General features: G+C 44.9%; 1 protein-coding gene across 4 annotated transcripts in view; it reads left to right on the forward strand.

Annotated features, from left to right (window-relative positions):
- rasal2 (RAS protein activator like 2) overlaps positions 1–6,000 on the forward strand; it is a 62,514-nt gene that overhangs the window by 20,296 nt on the left and 36,218 nt on the right. The window lies entirely within an intron of this gene.

The following is a 6,000-nucleotide window of genomic DNA, read 5'->3' on the forward strand; positions in this document are numbered from 1 at the left end:
ACTCCGGTAACACCTGCCGCTGGTACCTGAGGGTGGTAACCAGCGAGCAGTGCGGTGGTTTCAGGTCAGAGGACTCGTGGACTGACTCTGGTCTGCTGGTCGGCCTGAGGGTGTAGCTCCATGTGGTGGACAGGTGGTGGAGGACTCTCCCCGGCTCAGACATTCCCACCGGAGGTTTGGCCGGAGTCGAGTTTCTCTTCAGATACACAACCCCCACAACACCTGAGACACACACACACACACATGCACACTGGTGACGTGGTGAAATCTCTGGCTCGTGGCCCAAGATTTCACCGTGAGATTCATCCACCAGCAGCAGATGTAAGTTCTCTAACTTTAGCTGATTTACTGCCGACCGATCAGACGGCGCAGAATGACCATTCCCAACCAACCAAAACAGTTCTGCTCATGCAGATTAATTTCTGCTCTCCATATACAGCTGCTCGGTCACTTCCTGGTTTAACAAACTTTGACTGAGCCTGGTTTCACAAACACCTCCTCCTCTGACAGACTCAGCTCTGTGGACAGAGGCTGAGGGTGGAGGTTGATGGTTGATGGTGGAGGTTGATGGTACATGGTGGAGGTTGATGGTGGAGGTTGATGGTAGAGGTTGATGGTTGATGGTAGAGGTTGATGGTTGATGGTAGAGGGTGATGGTTGATGGTGGAGGTTGATGGTTGATGGTAGATGTTGATGGTTGATGGTAGATGTTGATGGTAGAGGTTGATGGTTGATGGTAGAGGGTGATGGTAGAGGTTGATGGTTGATGGTTGATGGTAGAGGTTGATGGTTGATGGTTGATGGTAGAGGTTGATGGTTGATGGTTGATGGTGGAGGTTGATGGTTGATGGTTGATGGTAGAGGTTGATGGTTGATGGTAGAGGTTGATGGTTGATGGTTGATGGTTGATGGCGTGTTCCTGCTCGTGTGTTTTGTTCTGTCTGGTTCTGGTTCAGCAGATGTTGATGTGACGATCCTCAGCACTGATATCGTTCAGTGTGACTGAGACTGAGTTTATTAGACCATCACACAGTGACAGGAACCTGCAGGACTGTTGTTTCCTCAGTGTGTCGCAGCCTGTAGCTGCTAAATGCTGCACCATGTTCACCATCTGTTGTTTGCTGCTGAGCAGGTAGTCGACTGTTTAACAGCTCATTGATTAAAACAGCTGCTGCTGGAAATCAGACTGATTAAAGAGATGGATTATTGATTGAAAAGAAAATGTGTTTGATCACATCACTGCGTTCTTTAGGATTTACTGGAGACTAAAGGTTTAATCATCCTTCACATCAACATCCACCTTTTCTGAAAGCTCAGATATATCCAGAGATAAAACAGAAGCTTCTGTCGACCAAAGTACATCATTAAAAGTAATCAAATAAACACCTTAACTCACCCCCACTGTTAGATTTTATATGATTGGATTATTGATGCAGTATCATGTAAAGCAGCATGTTAATATTTCAGCCACGTTCACTGGAACTAATTTCTCTCATTTAACAAACATACAGGAAACTCCAGCTGTCAGGTACATGTAGTGGAGTAAATGTACTCAGTTACTCTCCACCACAGCAGGTATCAGAGTCTGGACCTGATCCTGATGCAGCTTTAAAAACATAAACCAGGATCCAGCAGAGGTCTTCAGCTGCTCTGAGTCTCTGTATGTTGTTAAAGCAGCAGCAGACAAATCATTTTCCCACTCCGGCAGCGTCGTGGTCGTTTTCTGGCGCCCTAACAGGCGGCTCTGACCTTTCACCAGGGGGCTGGATCATCCAGCAGCCCGGACAAATATAGAAGCTTAATCCATCCGTCTCTGCAGGCAGCAGAGAGGACTTCCTGTGGACCGCCGCCTCGCTTTGATTCATCTCACACAATAAAAACTGCAGCACGGTTTTTAAAAAAAGGAGGCCGAGTCTACAGCCACACATGGAGCTCTGTGAGGCTGGAAGATAAAATTAGTGTAAGAGTAGTGTATTACATGAAGGATGGAAGAAAGTAAGAAAGTGATTCATTTAGTCTCAACACTAGACGTCTTTGAAAAAGTGGTATTTTTTAATAACGTTTTGCAGTTTTGATGTATACTGCAGACGTTTGTCTCGTCTAACCCTGATCACGGCTCTCGATTCCAATCAAAGGCTCTTTAAAGTCATAAGGCTTCAACATGTGAGAAACATAAATCTCATGTCAGTTCATTCAGTGGTTTGTCACAAAGGAAACTGATAAAAGACAAAAGAAACATGTCAGGAAGCTCTTCAGACTCCTGCCTTTCAAATCAACTCTAAACTGATTTCAGTGACTTCTTATCTAATAGAATAAATGAAACTGGAAACCAGGAAGTTAATGCAGCCACTCAGGGTTTAAACGACAGATTTCCTAAGAAGTTCTGCAGTGGATCGTTGCTGTATTGATTTTCTTAAAGTGGACAAGTGATGGATTGATTCGCTGGTATTTGTCAGGTCCGTTCAGGCTCCAGGCCCGGTCAGTCCTCCTGACTGTGCACTCCTGGTCCTCGTGGCTCTGTCCTGATCTCTGTGGAGGTTTGCGTGATGTTGGAGGGTTCAGGCAGGTACGAGTTGTTGCGTAAGGCCAGGAGCCCGGCGGCGGCTCCCCCTCCTCCTCAGATGATCTGGGAGCAGCCTCCTGCTTCCCGTCTTTGTTCAGGCTCTGCTCATCTGTCGGCTCGGAGGCGTCCACATGTCTCAGACCTCAGATCTGCTAATTAGCCGAGCTCCAAGTCCCTCTGTGCCGCTCGGAGACTAAAACTCCGGCCAATTACTTTTCTTCTCTCCCTCTTTTGCTCGCTGCTCTTTTCACTCAGCAGCTCTGAACAGGAGCAGGTGCGACTCCTTTCACATCTCTCAGGGGTTTCTGGGCTCGAGCTTTTTGACGTGGATGATTTAGTATGCAGCCAGAAATAGGTCTGCTGAAAATGTAGATCCTCAGCTGCTTTCTGCACAAACCCTCTGTCCTCCTCCAGCTCTGCTCTGTAACTCGTCAACAAACCTGCACATTATTCTCCGGCTCCTGCTGTTTGAAGGGAAGATGAAGAGGGATTTCCAAACCTTCATCATTTCAGAAGAAAATGATGCAGAATAAACAATAGAGAAGTTGTGAATAAATAAGAGTTTGAGGCTGAAAGTCGATGCTTGATCTTGGAAACAGCAGTCGACACTCTCACCACATGGGCCGTTAATTATGTGTAGGAGCTCTCAGTCATATCACAGGTTAGGGCTGGGAGATAAAACAATCTCTATCTGGGACTGCAATGAAATTTATGTCGATTAAGACGATGGGCATTTTATTCTAACAACCTATTAAGAGCATTAACACAACAACAGCCAGTCAGGTTTTCCAGTTCCTGTGGACGAGTCACAAACATGAGTGGTACCAAAGAGAGGAACAAAAGTGAAGAACTCAGATTAACTGTTGACAACAAAGGTCACAGCACGTCGATTATATGGAAGTGGTTTCTTTTCCTTGAAAGAGACGAAGCCCAGATTAAGACAGTCTGAAACAAAGGTTTCATCTCAGAGTCCACACAGAGAGGATGAAGATGCTGTTTGTCCGTCCACACCAAGTCCTAACAGGGCTAACAGCTAACAGGGCTAACACGGCTAACAGCTAACAGGGCTCAGCTAACACGGCTAACAGCTAACAGGACTGAACCAAAACTAACATCTATCCTGTCGACTCGTATGAAATGGATTGAAAAGCAGCTTAGAATCTAATCTGTTCCTCTACATAGAAGAAACTATCAAAGAAATCTGTGATCGTTTTGTTCCCACACAAGTTGATTTTTAATGTTTAGTTAAGGCAGATAAAACATGTTTGCAGAGTAAACAGTTTTCTATTTTTGTTCATGAATTATATCTATATGGAGACTCTTCAAACTCACAGTTATAAATTGTGATAAATATCGATATCGATCAATATGGGAGAGATATTGTGATCTCTCCCAGCTCTAACACAGATTCTCCTCAGCAGACGGAGTCACGTCATGAAAACTTAATGGACTTTTCTCTCTTGTGTCGGTTTAATAATTGAGGTTCAGAGTTGATTCGTTGTGAGATTAGAAGGTCATGTCACTTTAGTTTCCTCCTCAGCTGATGCCATTTTCAGAGTCAGCGCAGATTTCTTTATTTCATTTCCACTCTGATGTGACTTAGTGTCAGGAACAGTTTTTAGAGGAATGTGGAAGTGATCGCTGCTGCTCGAAGCTTCCCTGTTTGCTATGACCAAACCTGCAGCAGCAGAACTCTGTACCAGGACATCCTCCTCAGCACCAGGCCATGTGTGGCTTATTTTTAATGAACTAACAATGCTGGAAACCTGGAAGTTACTGCAGCTGCTCAGCGTTAAAACGGCAGATTTCCAATGGAAGTTCTGCACTGTTCGATACAGTCAACAGATTTTCATTCAAATTCATTTCAAACTTAAAACATCAGCAGGTTTGATTTTTGTCTTTTCTTATCAGTGGTAAACTCTATCTTTTGTAATAAAGCCATGAGACATTATACTACAGCTCAAATGTAGTATAATGTTAACAGTTGTAGTTGATGTTTTAGATTAAAATTTAGAATCACGCTTTGATTTTTCAGTTTTAGAAAGTTTTAGAAATCTGCTGATGAGTCAGAAACACATCAGGTAGAGAGAAAAATCAGTTTTACCTTCAAAACACCACATCAATAAGTCAGCAGCCTCTGGCCCCGCTCACATTGATTCAGGTCACTTAGTGTGAGGAAAAACTCCACTGATGGTGTAAATAATATCAGAGGATCTGTCAGCTTTCTGTAAATAATCACATCCAGGACAGACGGCTTCCTGCTGCCAGAGTTTATGTTGCAATCAAATGTCCATCATAATCAATTAGAGTCATCGTGTGTGCGTCTGTGTGTGTTTGAGTGTGTGTGTGTGTGTGTGTGTGGAGTGTTTACCCGGCTGGACAAACACTGAGTGATCCCAGCACAATCAGGCACAGTGAAAGCACCGTCTGTTTACGCGTCCCCGGCCGACGAGACGCTGCCGCACAAACAGACACAGCTTTTGTCCAACACACTGATTTACTGTCTGACACACACACACACACACACACACACACACACACACACACACACACAGACAGACAGCTCTCTGTGTGAGTCTGAAAATCAGCGTTTATCACCTTTAAAGGAAAGTTCAGTCTGATCTAAACCTCAGTTGATTTTTCTTTAAAGAGTAATTCTGGTATTTTTGAACCTGGGTAAAGTGGAAGTTTTTGTCTCTGACAGACTCAGATTGTTCTTCTCAGAGTCTGACAACATGATGACAGGATTCCACCAGAGACAGAGCTTTTTATTAAAGAGGAAGATCCTTTAGTTTAACCAGAAACATCTCTATATATCTCTACCAGACTCCATTGAGAAAAACAGGGATTTAACAGGAGCTGCTGGAATACCACTGCCTCCATCTGTTAGTGTGTCTGTGTTACTGCTCCCAGTAAAATCCCTGTTTTTGTCAATGGAGTCTGGTTCTGATATAAAGCGATGAGAGTAGATGTGACAAGGATCTGAATCCTAATGAATCAGGAAACTGCTGCACATGTTTCAGCCTGTGAAACAGTCAGAGCAGCAGATCCAGATCCAGATGACCCATCACCCCCTCCCAACACGCAGTGACATGACCTTTGACCTCTGCTGAGTGTGCTGTGCTGTGACTGTCAGCTGAGGCTCTGCTGATTCCTCCTGACATCACTTTCCCTCCTCTTCCTCTGCTGCAGTGGGAGTTTAGACCCACAGCGCCCTCTGCAGGCTCAGTGTCAGCTCTGCAGGCTCGGCTCAGTCCGACCCGCTCGCTCTCCGTCCCATGATTCTTGTTTGAGGTGGGTCAGATGACTGAAGGTTTCAGGGGGGAGCTGAGGGTTTTCTGGCTTCTTTAACAGGAAGTGAGCAGGATGAGGTGTAAACAGACCTCACAGTCCTGATTCTTATCAGTGGAACACGTCTGAACCTGAGACCAGGTCCT

This window comes from Lates calcarifer, linkage group LG4 (assembly GCF_001640805.2).
Source record: "Lates calcarifer isolate ASB-BC8 linkage group LG4, TLL_Latcal_v3, whole genome shotgun sequence".
NCBI classification, from domain to species: Eukaryota; Metazoa; Chordata; class Actinopteri; family Centropomidae; genus Lates; species Lates calcarifer.